We start from the raw sequence: 18,047 nt of genomic DNA, 5'->3' as shown, positions 1-18,047 counted from the left end.
GCACTGATTGCCACTACACATTACTTTTTGTAAATGTTTGTTCAATACCTGCCTGTACACTCAATTTCAATTAAATTTTATTTGAACAGCACCACATCATAACATCATCATATATATATATATAGTGCAGGTCGAGACTGTGCTCCTCATAAAATTATTTATTGAGACCCAACAATTTGCACCATGACCAAGTGTTCCAACATTGTTAAAATTACAATTATTATAATTTCAAAATTCCAAATGACTATGATTGTCTCCTAATGCATTTCAGTTTACCAACACATTGCTCACCTATTGAAATTTGTTGAAATAAAATCAGCACAAACACTTCACAACCTTCAACCCCCCAGTTTATCTTTATCCTTAACAATTTACCATATTCCGTGCTGATATCAGGCCTATTTTATTCAGCACAGGGTTGACTCTTCTCTGAGGCAGGGGTTGTGTCACAAGGATGCAGTGAAGCTTGCTTGACGTGTATATAAAAAAAAAACGCTCCACTCACCTCAGGGTGTGTGGTGCATCCATGGCGTATGGCCTACATGCTCGCTCAAGCATAAGCCGATGTAGCCTCTGCCTCCCTGGCGCTGCAACTCAGAGTTTGTCATTTATCTCAGATGGGTTTTTATAATGCGCTGGAAGAAAATTCAATGTTTTGGGACTGAGGGTCACACAGTGGCAATCTAAAAAGATATTTGTATGCATTACATGTATTAAAGTTAACCACTGTGTTATGCATTTAGATTCAAAACCTCTAGTTGATGCTTTTAACTAGAGCGACTTCGACCGAATGCTACATTGGAATGAGTTTTACTTCTAGTTCTCCAACACTAAACGCAACCACTACTGGGGACTGTGTCAGAGCCAGAGCAGCTCCTTATTATAAATGAAAATTTTAGCAACACAGATATGTAGCGTTGCTAAAATGTTCAGTTGTAACAAGGAAGTGGAAGGTAAGGAAATAAGAACTTTAATAGGAAGGTGTATTTTTTAGTTAAACACAGGAGCAAGTAGAGAAGGAACATATGGGGGTGGGATTCAAGGGAGGAGAAGAAAGCACAGGACATGAATAATTTCTTGAAGAGCTGAGTCTACTGGTTATGATGAAAAATAAGCAGCAATTTTAAATAACCTTGTTTTCTCTTGTTTACTTTATTTTTTATCCCCTTGATCTGATTTTTAGAGACACTTTCATCCCTTCTGAGGCAGTTTAAATACACCATAAAACAATATTTTATCTTTAAATATAGACAAATATGTAGTTCATCTGTACAACTAATGTGTTTTGTTTTAACATCCCACACTTCTTTGCAACTGGACATTTAACTGCAGATCTTACAGTAGAGGATGGAGCTGTTTTAATCTCTCTATTTCCAGTGTCATTGTATCTAGTTATAACTTACCAAATACTCCTAAAACTCCTTATAGTTAGTACTCCTAATCATCAAGGATAATTTATTTGCTTCATCATTTTTACATTTATAGTGATTTTTATCAACGTGCACGACCATTTTTATTCTGTACTTAGTTTCTGATCCTGCTGACATACACCCTCAGACTATCTTGACGCAAAAACTCCACCCATCCAGTCTTCCAAGTAGGTCACAGCATCCATGAAGAATGCTTTACAAACGCTAACTGGCCAATGTGTGATAAAAGCATGTCAGCATAGCTTAATCGGTATAGAAGCTTTTCTATAATCACAAGGTCACAAGTTTATCTTCCATCCTCAGCTCCAGTTTATTCGGGAAATAGAACCCCACACCTGCTCGTGCTCCAAGAAGTCACTCTGGAGAACAACATCATGTTAACTTCTTACACACAAAAAGACATATCCTACTGATATGACTCCTTCAACACCATCACATATATTGAGTTTGTCATGTAGAGACCAAAACAATTTGAACGATTGTTATTTGAACCGGATAGTCTGTCACAGTGTTCACTATTTGTTCCTGTTTGAAGCAGCAAGATGAAAACTCCACATAGACAGAAGCCACCTTGTGCCATGGCCCGTGCCAGTTTAAATCTCTTTCACCCACTGATTGACAGCAACGACATTTCATGGTTGGGAGGCATTCATTCTGAGTGCTTTGTCTCAAGCTTGACCTATCACCGTGTCCTTCCCCCATGAAGTGTTTGAACATTTTTCTTGATGTTTCATGTCATCTTTGGGTTTTGACTTTAGACATTCTTTCTTTATGCCAATTTTTTGGCTGTCCATTACTGGAATAGGTCAGAAAATAGACAAAGGTACTTGGCACCACAACCTGATGGGGTCAGTGGTTTGATTTTCACTTGATCTTAAATGGTATAGGCACATATACAGTAATCAGTTAGTTTGTTGTGTCCGCTTTTTTAGCACGTTAGATTACTTTCCTCACATTCTCAAACCATGTTCACATCCCTTTTTATCATAGCTGGATAACTCAACCAGTTGAGCTACATTAGACACATCTACAACTACATCTACCTGCTAAAGTGTCCTTGAACAAGACATTCTCTCTACTCACGAGTAAAATCACTTGTAATAAATAGGGAAAACAGAAAATAGATGCACTTTATGCACCTTCTTCACACAAACAGCAACAGAGTCCAAATAATCTATCGAAGTGACATCACTTCAAAATGAAAACTGTCATTAGTCTTAGTTCTACTCCTAGTTTTAAGATAAAAAACGGTATCTCTCTAATCCTGATGATTTGATTACACAGCTACACTTGCCTCTACAGTAATGGTAAATAAAAACAATTTTCTATTGTAACAATACAGTTGGTCATCGACCTCAACAGTGAACTGTCTACCCTGAATGTCTTGGTGATATGCAGTTCATACTGTGTGGCTTATTCTCTGCTATGTTAATGATGACGTGACTCTTGTGTAACAGCTACTTGTTTCACAGCTCCATGGCTTTGTAGAGTCTTGAGCATGAATGGTCACAGTTTTAATTGACTGTTAAGTAACTGCTGTTCCATTACAGTTGACTAAATCATATAAACTTAATCTTCTTGTCAGTGAATTCTTTTCTGTGCTAAAATTTAATATGGCATATTTTAACAGTATGGAAACAATTGCCCATCTTTATATTTTTCCCATTCTGCCACTTGCACTGCCCTAATTTATCCACGTTTTGACCTGACCACATCACATCTGTGATTCATACCCGAGGCTTCCTGATTACAGATTCGTTTTCAGGCAGCTCGTCAGATCGCCTATACACGGATCACAGGATAATTGGGTACTGCCAATTATTTTGATGCATTGCATGTGATGAGGAAGAGGTTGATTCTGTCTCTGTCCCTCCTGCAAAATAGCACAAATCAATATCCACACAACTCTGGCCATTATGAAAATGCCGTGTGTACTCCTGCATGACAATACAAGCTCAAAACACACCAAGGAATGGGTTTGTGTGAAGTGGAAGGATTAGGAATTTATATATGTTAGATCAAATTTTTAGGTTAAATGGATAAGAAAGGAATCCTTTTAGAGCACATCAACATCAGGTCTAGTGACAACAAAATGGCATGTATTTTATTTAACTTTTAAAAAGTTCACCGCCAACACTCAAAAGCACACCACAATAATGCAATTAGCTACAGAGATGGGTGACGCCAAGCCTTCAGTCAGAATTAGAGGATAAATCTCATCTCTTCACTCTAAGAAGCCAAAAATAAGCGACCAATTCTTCTGTGCTGATGTAAAATATCTTTGGATTTCCTCGCACTGAAGTTATTTCAGATGTTGTGACTGGTTGTGAGTGATTGTGATAATGATACACATGCAAATTCAAATGTAACATGTCTTCAATAAGTCTTGATCCTATGCAAACTATTTTCTGTTGGAATTCACAATTACAAAAATGTGCATTCACATGGAACTTTGTACACGAATGTAAATATGCAGAAACAAAAAGTAGACAAGCATGGCTTCTTTTCTTTTCCTCTAAACACATCCTCTGTCTCTCATGTTCAACATGCACTCTCTCACCTTTTCTGTCTGCCTGTCCTTCAACATGCTGTACATACCTTGTCACATTCTTTACTTCCACTGTCTATTGACAGGTCAGTATATATTGACACAGTCACATGCACACTCTTTCATTCAAAGTGATTATTGAGTATTGATTACACTGTATATAAACACCACTATATCAAAATACAGTGTAGTGTATTTCCTCTGAGCAGGGTTTTTTCTCTTTCTTTCTTTTTTTGTTCCTTGTCATGTATCTGAACAGTCTGGGTCCTGTAGGAGACTTAATGGAGTGTGTCTTTTCCAGGCTTTGGGAGTCGACTCCTTGCTGTTAATGCAGTGAGAGAGGAGCAGAGGAGCGGCCGGGCGAGCAAAGACAGCCGCCGCCTCACACCGGGTAACTGACTGAACAAACTCCATCCTGCGCAGTAATAACACAGCATCAGTTGCTCTAGGTGCTGGGCTTGCAGAACGGTGGCATTGGTAATGCTATTTTGTGTGCAGTATCGTATTTCTAATCTGAAGAATTTGAGTGTCCTATTTTCTTACTCAGTGCCTGCTGCTGTTGAAACTGTGCAGAAATGTCTGCTTTGCTCTCGTTGTAGTGACATTTGCGAATAATGGTTTAAAGGCTGCTTGAGATACATTAAAGGTGTAAAATGTACTACACTGGTTTAACTGTATAACATTCCCCAAAGATTTGCTGGTTCGTATGCATTTTTTTTGGAAACAATTACTTCACATCCAATAGCTATGAGCCTAACTCAGTATCAGTCTCGAGTTAGTCCTATGACTTCGACTAAAGTGATCTAGACTCCACGCATAATTAAAACCATAAGGACTAGTTCCTTATGGTTTACACTACACTAGTGGTGCACATCACAAGGTGACACTATAGGTAATGGCAGCTAAGAAGCTTTGTATGGAGAGAGATATGTCTCAATATTATTTGTATATGCAAACACCGCAATTCACGCCTATGATATAATTTGCAAACGCAAAGTCAAAATTCGTGACTTGTAAATTGGTATTTGCACAAAGGTGTAATGATTTATTCAAATGTTTGGAAACTTGCAAATTAAGTCATACCAATTTGTAAAAATATATCACGTCTCACATGTGCATCTGTCTTGAAATTTCATTTGCCACTCCTACGTTCCGTGTGTGAAGTGTTGAATCTGCGTTTGCAGATCATCCAACACGCACATTCGTCCCTGCTTCCGCTTACGAATTTTGACTTTGCGTTTGCAAATTATATCATACGCGTGGATTGCTGTGTTTGCATATACGAATAGCTTTGGTGGATACATTAGTATTAGCAACTAAAATATCAACACAAGGCCCAAGCATGTTGCGCTAGGGAAAGCTAAAAAAATACAGCATTGGTCATTTGTTGAAGTGGCTTAAAATTATGAAAGCTGCAGTATGCAAAACCTTCCTTATCTCTCTCGCCTCATATCATTTCACTAAGCTCCTCCCACCAAACACCACAAGTTTTAAATGCAGGAAGGGGAGTCGGTTACAGGTTACCGGGCGGTTACCAGAACCTCCTGCTGCGTAGGGCCTGCGCTCCATGGTGTGAGCCTTACTGAGACACCGGATCCTACCACAGCAACTCGTCTTCTCAAAGACACCCCTCCAGTGCTTTGTGACCCCAGGTCAGAGAACCCCAGGCTTCAGAGGCAGCTGTGCAACGTCATCCAACAGAGGGATGAGAGGCTAGTACAACACACACACACACACACACACACACACACACACACACACACACACAGCACTGCCCGCCTCTAAAGTTATTCCCCACTGTTTGTCATCATGCCTGTTTGCCACGCGTTGATCCGAGCACCATCGCATCATTTGCCATCTGAATGGAGGTGCATGCAGAACTGCATTTGTACAACAGCAAATAGGAATGGACTTTCTCTGAAATGAGCTGTGATTTGTCTCCTGTCGCAGTCTAGATATTGTTAAACCTGAAAACACAGCCAAAAGGAGGTGCAGAAGTTTTCTCTCATACTTGAATTCTATGCTAAAAGGTTATTATGGCATTTTTGCCCAATGACGCCAAAAAAACAACCTTCCTGAGCTTTATTAGTTAATTATGTTTACCAATTTCTGTCAAGACACCTCTTGTGGATTGAAGATTGTCCTCTTCAGAAACTATCATTGCAAAATGACATATGTCTAGGTTCGCTATAAGATGGTATGCATGGCATCGACATTCAGGTTGGGTTGCTTTGGAAAGAAATGACTTATTTTGTCATTTACTTCAACCTGTTGAAAGGACAATGTAAAGTCAGCTGCAGAGGTACAATAGACATTAAACTATAAATAGATGTAATGAATAGAACAATCTGAGAACAGACCTTACAGAGGAGTAAAGAGTTAGAAAACTCAGCTCCGAAACAACCTATATTAAAACATTTCCAACAAATGACAGATTTGCTCTTCTGTAAGTGGAAGAGTTTTTGTTTACTTTCTTTTAAGTAAGTTTAGTACTAAATTTTGGTTTGTAGCAAACCCTGTTGTTATTTTATATACATTCATCAACACAGATGACTATGGTTTGACGTTTTATGGTGGTCTTATTGGCTGTAAGTGGACCGATGCCAGCTAATAAAACATTGTGCTTGAGGAAGATTGTCAATAGTGAGAAGCCAACATGATTTCTTGGCCGAAATTCAAGCCTTGTTAGAACTTTATGGAAACATCAAATGAAATTCTTTGCATGCTGGGTTAGGCTCCGGCCACAGAAAATGTATGGAATTTATTTATAGTCTCAAGCCGCTTTCCACCCAAGCTGGGCTGTGCCTGGTCTTTCCAGATGTTTAATTGAAGCCCCGTCAGTTCCCATGTAAAGTTTTTCATTTGAGTCGACAGTTTCAGGCAGTAGGAGCGAGTTAAGAAAAAGAAATTGCCTACACATGAAGACTCTATCAAAGCAGCCAGACAAGATATAGCACAACGCCTCTGGGATGATCACTGTCTGTATTCGATAGAGGTACATTCGCATACAGCCTAATTCCAAGCCAGTCCCTCAGTCACCATTTCAGTGTTGATTTGATAGAGCTGATTTTAAAAGGCTAGAAAGAGATGGGAGAACAAAACCAGTTAACCAAGAGGCTAAAAAAATAAACAATGGATTTTGTTCATCCAAACTGCAGCCCCTGCACAGCAATTGGAAGTCAACAAGGCCCAAGGGAAAAGGGTCTAGGGATCCATTTGGATGTGGGCCCACAGTACCTTTGTATCTTGTTGGCAGGGAGAAGTTGCCCTCCGGCTACGAGCGAAAACCACTCTTGCCTTTCCTTTGAGATGCTGCCTGTTGTTGCTGTCTATTTGTGTGGGTAGGGGAGCATGCTAGTGACTCAGGCAGACAGTTGTAATTAAGGCCAGCTTCTCAGCCGGATGAGCACCAAGAGATAATACGGATGTGTACAAACTACCAAGCCCCCCCTCCCCATCTACTCACACACACACACACACCCATACATAAGCGTGGACAACTTATGTGAGGTTAGTAGTTATACACAGGGGCATGTGCACAAGATGAAAGCGTCAGAAAATCTCAGTAATGAATTGAACATGTAGGACACTACTCATTAGAGATGGATATGTGTACACGATCCATAGGCAATTCATTATTTTCAGTCTCACAAATTCTGGTGCAAGTCGGCGGAATCAGAAAGATATTTTAATATGTTTTCAGCTCAGAAAACTGTTTAGCGGTTTTAACAGTCAAGATGGGTGCACACCCAAACTGGATAATAAACATTTGCTTTAAATGGCTTCTGTTGTCTTCATGTTTTTTTTTTTTTTTTTTTATTGTGGTGGCACGCAAAGATGAAAAGAACTTGAATAGAATGTGTTATGTTTAAATGTCAAGGTTGAGGGTGAGGGCAGAAAAAATGCATTTCTGTCCTGTTGCGCTCAATGTCAGAGGAGATATAAATGGATCAGTGGTGTAAAGATGGATTAACTCAGCGGAGAAGGAAGTGACACCAAATATGTATTTTGCGTTTTTGAACACATTTCAATCTCAGCCATGTCAGATTTGTATTTGTTCATTATTTTTGTTCATGTCTACTGTAAATCTGGAATCTGGAAAGTGTCAAATAATTTGTCATGCCAGAACGTTGCTTTAACAAATATGGTGGCAGCAAGTCAGCTGTACCCTACAAAACCCCAAAAGCCTGTGTGCTGTAAATGTGTCATAACTCAATTCCTCCTCTGCTGCCACCTTCCCGCTGTTAAACCCCAGTCCACCCCAGTGCCCAGATTGCATCGTTGCTTGGCTGCCTGAGGCTTCATTGAATAGACACTTCCTGTAGTTTAGGGCCGTGATTAACCAGCCCCTTTATGCTCCCAAGCACCCGTCGCTTTTGTCATCAGTACGCCTCACTTCCCCCTCACCGGGAGTGCAGCAGAAAAGACAACAGAGAGCTCCCAGGCCTAGTCAAACACACAAGCACAATCATGTTAACCCACCATTGTTTCCCACTCTTCTCCATTGTGGTTTTTAAAGAGTAGTAGACTGAGGACCTCATTGCAATAAACCTCTCAACGTGTTTAGAGCCCCATGGCCCCTTTCTGGGCCGGGGCGTTGCCTCCAATTACGATGCTATTGAGACCCCTCTTCTGTAATTACGCACAAGCCTTCTTCCACATGGCTCTGAAAGAGGGCCTTCTGTTTTGCATGTGAATCAGCCGAGCCACGTTGTTAAAGTCAGCTTTTGTTTAGCTATATGAACCAAATGAGCTATGGTCCTTCTAAATATTAGATGGATGCAAAATAAATTGGTTGCATTGCTTTTAGCTTCACAAAGGCGCCTGTACTACAACTCAAGGACATGTAAATAAAGACAGGCTCAGAGACATTTCAAATCATTATCATTCATTATGTTTTGTTAATATTTATGATTTGCTGTTTTTTCCATGTCACATTTACAAGTTAGAATATTTTTACCATAGCTAGGAGCACAGGGACATCTTGTTCTCTTTGAAATACAACTGGGTAAGAAGTGAAGAATTTAAATTACTGCATTCAATGTATTTCCTATTTTGTGATTGCCTGGCTTAATTGGTGGCAAAACAACCAACCAAACTGAATTATTATACCATGCTCAGTCAGTGAATGTACCTTACAAATGGTTATGCATTTCCACATAAACTTGAGAAGAAGGTCTAGTGGGTGTAAATGTCATTCTTTTTTATACTTCAGTACATTTAAATGCATATGCAATTTATGTGAAAGATCATTGCTATTTCCTTTGTAATAACAACGTCCATATTCACAGCGAAGGCAGTGTAGTCTGATGCCAAATTTACGATCCAGTGACTGTTTAGTTATATGAACTCTTGCCTCAACTTTTCCAACTGTGTTCAGTTCGCTTCAGCTGTTTTAGGAAACCTGTTGACTTTGTATCACCCAGCCCACTTAAAATTGCTGTCCTGCCATGACGTTTAGGAGACAGGTGGGAGGCTCACAGCTATTTTTTACATATTGTTTGGTTTCCTCTGCTTGGGGGGCATGACACACTCTACCCAACCCGCTACTATGGATGCCACAAGCACCCTCAGATGTGACTTCCAAAAGCTATAAAATGTCTGAGGGTGGACTACAGTGGAAATAAGCCACAGCTTTATTGTGTGTTTTATGGTTTTTTCAAAACTGTATGTGAATAAAGGTTTCCTTCTGAATCCTTTCATTATCTTTTATGATTTATGATTATTCCATAAATAAAAATCAATCAATCCTGCCAAACCTTTCTGAGATTATGTATTTAAGAAGTAGTTTCTGTTGTGGGGAGTTTCTGTTTTTTTAATTGTGATTTTTAGTCATGTTGATTTAAATTGTATAATAAATCATGTGTGAATTCATGTGATTCATCAAAGCAGAACACTACTCACATCACTGCTGTTACCTAATTCTCAAACCTTTAATGGTTGAAAAAAATCTAATATGATCTTCCCTAAAGTCTCAGCAGCTCTATCTGAGTGCCATTCTCTTCTCAAAAAAATCACGCTACTTATGTTCTACCAAAAAGAAGTAACAACTCGAACTGGCTGGAAGATTGGCAGTTTAGTGTTGTTAACTTTAGTCTCATTTCCCGGAGTGGCTCCCTCTCTTGTGAAATTGCTTCTTTTCACATTTTTTATTTTATTTAGATAAAATAAAAAAATCAGACATCCTTAATTTAACAAAATATTCCTTATGAATAGAAAATAGCTCCATTTCAGAGACTACACCTCTTGTGTGTGTATATTGTGTGTATTGTATAAGTGTGTATGTACCACGTTATCGCTGTGAACAAACCTTACTCTGTCTTGAAGAAGAAATACGTTATGTTACAGTGCATTTTTGGAACTTTTCATTCACATTTGGTGCTGCTTTGTGCATGTCTGTTTGACCTTGGAATACTTTCAGTTAAATATAGCTAACTGCCCAACCCGGTTTCAATCATGAGTCGTAAAATACTGCTGCTTGGTTAGTGGCCCTCCGCTTCAAAATATGAGGTTACGGGCGGGCACATCATTTCTGGATGCACCCGGCGTCAAAGTGAGGTGACAAAGCATAAAGAACAAGACAGTCTGCATGTGTTGGTGGTGGGGTGGATGGAAGGCTCAAACAAACATGACTTCAACCCATGATACCCCTGTTTGTGTTCCATGTGAAACCAAAAGGAAATTATTTCTTTGAAGTAACTTACATAAGCAAGTTCCCCTTCAGGGAACTTTCATCCACATGTTGATTCTGGCGGCTTGTTTCACTGATTTTAAGGGGAATCCAACCGAATCCAACTGTATCCGACCCGATGGCTGGCATAAACATATGTAGATACATGGACTACAACACGATTTAGGGACAATGCATTTAAATATGCAACAATTCAGTTCAATTTGATGCTATACTATTGGATGTAATACCATGCAGTCTGACATTTGTTTAATGTAGACATTTAATTTCCATTCTAAATTGAAATACGCCAATTCTATAAAAGTGACATTACTTACCTCAAAATACATATATTTTATAAAATACGTGGGGATCCCAAGTATTTTTTTCTGTATGGCATCAAAAAAAAATGGAAGACAACAGTATCATTTCAGAATTGCATGTTATTGTGTTTTTACTTTTCCAATAGACACAGACAAAATAGACTTTCTGCCATGATTACATTAGACCTTCCTGAGTTGTAGCTAAGTTGTGGCTGGAAATTGTTTAATATCCTTGTTTTGTGTGTTCTTACTTGTGCTAACTGTAATAGTATCCGTAGACTTCTTGTCGCCTGCATTGGTGTCATCATGCCGTCTCACCAGGTGAGTGTTAAGATTTGTCGTGCTACCACTGTACTTACACAGCTTTCACATGAGTGGAAATTGGCTGTTAGCAACAAAGCTTCAGCCAACCAATTCAATTTGAATTCAATTCGACTGGTTCATAGTACATTTAGATCGATCCCAGGGTCCGCGTACTGATGCAGTTGCATCTATAACATTAAAAACTATTTTCAACTCGTATCGGTAAATCTTTACACCCCTAGAAATAAATCTCACTGATGGTCTTATTTGTAATTAGAAGTTCTTGCAGTACATTTAACTTACATAACATAACTTACAATCTTTTTCTAAACCTAAGGAAGTAGTTTTTGTGCACAATCCTTATCAATCCTAATCAAGTAGTTTTTGTGGCTAAGCCTAACCAAACCGACCATTTCACAATGTTAACCACACAAGCTTTAAAAGTCTAACTGGATGTTGCATATTTACCCTCCGCATCCAGAAATTGCCCGAGAGGGTGTCCTATTTTGAAGCAGAGGGCAACTGACCAAACAGCAGTATTTGACCAGTTGCGAGTGAGAGCGTGTTGTACAACCATGTTGATAACGGCTATCAATTCAGAATTAGGGATGAGGAGTTACTATGTAAATTTAAGAAGTTCCCATAACCATATGAATGTGAAACGGGATGAAAACACATTACACATGATCAGCAAACTTTCTTTGTAAAAATAAAAGATTAAAGAAGGACAGTCCTCTCAAAATTCACCTGAGATATTATCTGATTAATCTTTCTGAATTATTTATTTTTTAAAAAACACAACAGATGGCTGTATATCTGGTTTTCAGTCACAGTCACATGTCAATATTAAAATGCAGTTCCCACTCCCAAAGGCCCCCACTCACCTCCCATGGACACCTCGCTATAGATTAGACACACACACACACACACACACACACACACACACACATACATATATACACACACGCATAGTTTAAAGAATGAAAGGGGTTTGCACAAGGATGGAGAATGAGAAATGAGAAGGACAAAGGTTATAGGAGGTTGGTGGTTGGGGGGCCGGGGGGGGTCACACCTCCCTTTGTCTTGGACTAATTCCACAATCTTGTCCCCAAGAAAAGGGCTCCCACTCACCATGTTTACAAAGGGCCCCTCAAGCGTGACCCCTCATTATGTACGGCCCCTCCCCTTACAACTGACAGGGCCCCTCGGGGCATCAAGCACGGGCAACAGAAAAAAATTCACACAAACCACATTTGCATTTGATTTGATTATCCTTCATGGTTGATTCATGGCCCTCTGAGCTTCTGTTAGGGGACCGTTTAGACAAGCCGTCAGACACTAACTTGCGCATCACTTTTATGTTCTGAAAAACACAAATTCCTTCAGACTCAGTGAAGCAAGAGTAATTTTCATCAGCAAGTTTAGTTTACTCCATTTTGCAGTGAAAAATACCTGTAACCTAAAATAAGTATTAGTAAATGGCTTAACATGGAAGTTTAAAGAAAGTACACTACATCTGTGCCAGAAGATGCCATCTATTTTCCAGTTTTTGAAACAGTGGCATTGTGTTATTTTTATCTACAATCTAAGCTGAATGGGTAACCGACTTTGTAATTTCAATCAAGATAAAAACAACAGTTATTTACCCATACCCGTATAAAAACCTCAATTTATGTTTTAGATTGTATGCTTATCTGAACTTCTCTTGTCTAATAGCATATTTGCTCCCCTCTGTAATATGTAAGAACAATTAAAATCTAACAATAAGAGAAAAAAATGTTTGAGTTTCAAACAATCACTTTGTTGAAATATAAATATAAGTTAAAGTTAAAACCCGAATGTTTTAAACATACATTAGATCTGATTTCAACCTTGATTAGCTATGCTTTGAATAGTAGTTTTACAATACAGTGACAATTATAATTTTAATTTAAGTGTGTTCACTTTAGTTTTATTTCCAAATTCTACAAGTGGTTTAGATACACTGTAGTATAAACAGGAAGTATATAGGTACTGACAGTACATTTTCTTTCGTTGAACTTGAATCGTCAAGTTGCAGCAGCTATAAGTGTCACCACATCCTATGATGTCAGCAGAACTGGTTTATAATATGTTCCTTGACCTCTCGTCAAGGTGAAGCCTTCCAGTGGCCGGAGTAATTATGGCAAGAGAAAAGGAAGTCAGGTGATGTTGGTATGAAGCAACAAAGTCCATGTAGGGATGAGAATGGGGTGGCTGAATAGACCAACAAACTTTCACTTTTGTAACCATAATAAAGAAGGTCCCCTAACCATAACAAAGAAGTTATTTGAAACCGTGACCGTTCTCTAAGCCTAACCTCGACATTTTTGTGCCTAAACCTAACCAAACCTTAACCATAGCATTGTCACATAAACAGTGATTTCTTATAGTTTTGGAATAGCAAAGACAAATGATGCTGCCCTTTCGATATGGGTGTCAGATAGGAAAACGCTTCTATGTGTTGTTTTAGATGGCATGGACAAGTTACGTATTTTGCTGTTTGCTAGTTTCACACTTAACCTCTTACCCAATGGATGTGGACTGCAGGGACAATCCTATTTTGGCCTCTTGCTTCATTTGGTACTTCCCTCAGTTTCTGTTACCATAGTGTCTAATGATAAAATTTAGGCATTTAATAGAGACATTCTTGCATTTTGTCGACCAGTGATGGCAGGTGTTAAGGCCTTTGCACAACCTCACTTGTGTCAGTTTGTGTCAGTTTGTGTCAACATTGTGCTAATCATGTTTACACATCAACTCTGAAAGGTAGAGAAACAGTGTGAAGACAGAGGAAGGACAGCTCAGATACTTGCAGCCGTGATGCCAAATGCAAAACACGGGCAGAGAGTGGCGATAGCCTGTGGAGCTACCTCCAGTGGAGAGAAGCAAGGAAGGAAATGAAACAGAAAGAGCAAGAGACACAGCGACAGCAGTGTATGGCTTTGCAGAAGCAGACAGCTCCTTTATCAGCAGGTGAAACTCTTTTTGTTCTTGACACCTTTGGACCTAATATTTTCTTTTTATTATTCTAGTTTCAAGTGAGAAGACCACAAAATCATCCTCATTGCTTGATGAATCCGACTCGTATTGTGAATTTAGCAATGAATAGAATAATAAAGCGTATTGCATTCAGTGTTCAAGGTTTGTATACTCAATGATTTTTATTGGATGATGAATAAAAGAAACACATATGATAACTACATAGTTGGAGTGCAAAAGTAGAGAGCCTTTCATTGGTTTATGAAATTCCAGCAACCAAAGCTTTGGAAATCTAATACAGAATTATGGTGGGCTTAATCTTTCTGATGCCCTGGCACAGTGCAAAATTAGGTCTTGCATTTCAGGTCTGCATTACATGCAATAGTATATGCTTATGAGAGGCAACAATAAACGTGACGTTCTACTGGTTTCAGCTTTGGTTGTTCAATTAGTTACACCTGTCCACAACATGAATCTATCAGAACTTCTGGCCTGGTGCATGATCAGTCAAAATCAAAATGTATGAGAGTTTCCTGTAGTGTGTACTGTGTTGTGACTGACACATGATAAACGCTGACGTGTTTCACAGCCAAGGGGATAAACATAAATATTGTTAACAATATTGGGCAGATTGAGAGACAAAGCAGGTATGAAAAACATGTTTTGAACATTAAAAGGATGATTATCTCTCCTAAGTTGAACATTTTCCCTCCTTGGAAACCTCTAGTACAGTAAAAACATGATCTAAAACACATGGGGATCGATGGGAAAATAAGCATTCTTTTGTTCTTTGCTGTAATATCTTTTTGCCGATACATGGTTTTTGTCAGACAACAGAAATGTGGTCATATGTTTCTGCTTCAAGGCTGTTCAGATGCTTTGCTTTCCTGTTCCTGTTTGCCTGGTGCATGGGAGTGTGTGTGTGTGTGTGTATGTGTGTGTGAGCACATGTCTGCAGGGCAGCTGTGTCCCCGTTATGTGGGGACCTGACCCAGCTGTCACTAACCATACTGTGGAAGGTCTCTCTGAAAGCATGGAAATAAAATGTACGTTCATCTCTCAGCATGAGCTGGCAGGGAATTGTCAGTAGTTAATATAAACAAATGAGTCTCTGCTGAGGACATCTCAAACTTAATTTCTCACATTATATCGGGGACTTTAATTGAGCTGGGCTGGGAGAAGCAACAAACTTGACTTAGGCTTCTTTTTACATACAAAATGCAAAGCAATGAGGCTGGTTGAAAAAACATTGCTGTACATAGACGGTCAAAGATCACTGGCTACCTGTTCAGTAACATGTAAATGCAACAAGTTCTCATTGCATGTTGTCAAATACCGACGCCATTTTGTAGAGTACAGAAACACAATGCACTTTTTAGCATGTGTGTGACACACCTTTTTAACATGTGGTTAACGTTATAAAATGGATTCATTAGGTTTACAGAAATACTTGATTGGGTTTAAGAAAAAAAATAATTAGTTTAACATGGGACACACAAACTGGTCTCCTGTCTGAAAGTCCTGATGCAGATGGGTTGTATTGGAGTTAGATGACACCTTGTGCGGCTTTACGGAGATGCCGAGGGGTGTGACAAAATGTCAGTATTTGATGCCCTGGAAATCAGAATGGGCTAGTAAATGGATAGTAATAAGACTGTCAACCATGTTCTGTGTTATGAAAAGAATTGACCTGTCATTAGAGGTTGAGGGATGAAATGTGACGTACTGTGGTGGTACTGGTTCACTGTTGCTACACATGCTGTTGTAATTACTGTGCAGTGATTGACCCGGTGTTTTTTGAAGTCAGGTCACAAAATCTGTTTGCCTAATATTAGGCATAAACAAATCAACCTTAGTGCTTGTCACACTATAGTCAGTTTTATATATACTTCATGTTGCAGAACACTGCATGAATTGTGTATCTTGTATCTTTTTCCCTGGTTGTCCACAGTGCACACAGTTCTCTGGGGTTAAATATAATGTGGACGAGCCCTTTAAAGCAAATGCGATCTGAAAGGCTGGCAAAGGCGAGGGGACGCAGCTGTCGGCGAAGCATGTCTTTTTTAAGGGCTGCCCCTAATGATTGGAGACAGTTGGCAATTACGTAAGTATTCACTTTTAGGCCACTGGGCTGTACACTGTGCCGAGCCCCCCGGACCCTGGCACACATGCAAAATGGGAAGAAGAAGAGGAGGAGGAGGAGGAGGAAGGTGGGGGTGGGTGAACAACAGCGAGAACCGAAGAGTGGGGGAGCTGGCCAAGAACCAACAGGGGAACAGCGATGCACGTGCCAACATAGAGAGAGTAACATATACAGATGGACAGAAAGAGAGGGGGATGGAGGAATGGGAGGAAGGAAAAGAGAAGTGAGCAAGAACAAAGAAAGAGTAATCACAGATAAAGAGCCTGACAAGAAGAGGGGGGGATGAAAGATGCAGAAAAAGGAAATCAGAAAAAGAATGGTGCAGAGAAGCAAACTGCATCCTGCAACATTTCATGTATAGTGACATGCGGGTGGTAACAGTTTGAAATCAGCTAAAGAGCATACATTTCACAGTACAACATTGTACTGTGTTAAATAATTCACATTCTTTCTCTGTAAACTATTTTGAACATCAAGATATTTAGGCCTTATTTTTACAAAACGCTAGAAAAAAAGAGCAGCTATTGATGACAGCAGATGTCGCTGCAATTTTTATTCCGTTGCTATATTTACACAAGTGTCAACTTATGAGCAGGGTGTTGTATAACTATCAGCAACTATTTTTTCAATGTCAAAATACTTGCTGTGTAAAGTGAAGCAGAGAAGACAGCAACTCAAAAGGAGAAAACTAGGCTTTCGCAGGCTGCATACAGTAGGACTGCTAGATTTCTACTAATTTGTAATGTGGCAGTAAATGAAATACAAAGTACACAAAACACACTAAATCACCTCATCAGGCATTGTTTAGTGCCGTATTAGCAACATGTCTGCTATTACAATGTTTTGGTGTTTCCTCCTAGCCAAGAGCATATGTTTGGCCCCACCACCTGTTTCTCATTCAAACCTGGGAGGTTAACAGCTGCCTGGGAAGAAGATTGATGCACGCTCACACACACACACACACACACACACATTGCATTATTCATCAAGTAAGTGGGGATTCTGACTATCCACAGCGTGACCATCAGAATGATATTTATTTGCTACAATTTGTCTCAAGTGTAGCAGCAAATGCAGGGAGATTATTTGGAGGCGCAGCATTCCTCACACAAAGTATTACACAGTATTATTGAAATCACAGTTGGTCACAAAGCATCTAATTGCTTTTTCATTTGCTCTGTTATTGATTGTGTTGACCGGCTCACACACTCGTAACAGTCTCTCAGTAGCACTTGTTGATGGTGTGTGCCGACATGCAGAGCAATGCGTGTGCGTGTGTCTGTGTGGCTGAGTTTGTGCGAGGCAAAGGTGCCGAGAAGCGTGTGCATCAGCAGGGGTATGCATGTTTTAACTGCTATCTCGGCCAGTGGATATTGAGTGTGGTCTTCAACACCAGAACCGCTGATGGCCTTTGCTTTATTAGCAGACTTGTCAGTGGTGCTTGGAGTGGCGTCCCACGGAGCCCACTCATCTGTTGTCAAATATTTATAAATGTCACGGAACTAAGGCCTGCAAATGATGCCAACATATTCTGTGAGGGTCCCAGCTATAATGAGCCAGTTGGTTTATTGAAACCCTTTAGGGTGAGTGTGGCTAGGAAAAAGATTTTCAACCTACCTTGACCTTTGGT

Source organism: Dicentrarchus labrax, unplaced genomic scaffold (genome assembly GCF_905237075.1).
Source record: "Dicentrarchus labrax unplaced genomic scaffold, dlabrax2021, whole genome shotgun sequence".
NCBI classification, from domain to species: Eukaryota; Metazoa; Chordata; class Actinopteri; family Moronidae; genus Dicentrarchus; species Dicentrarchus labrax.
This window is presented reverse-complemented; position numbering follows the sequence as displayed.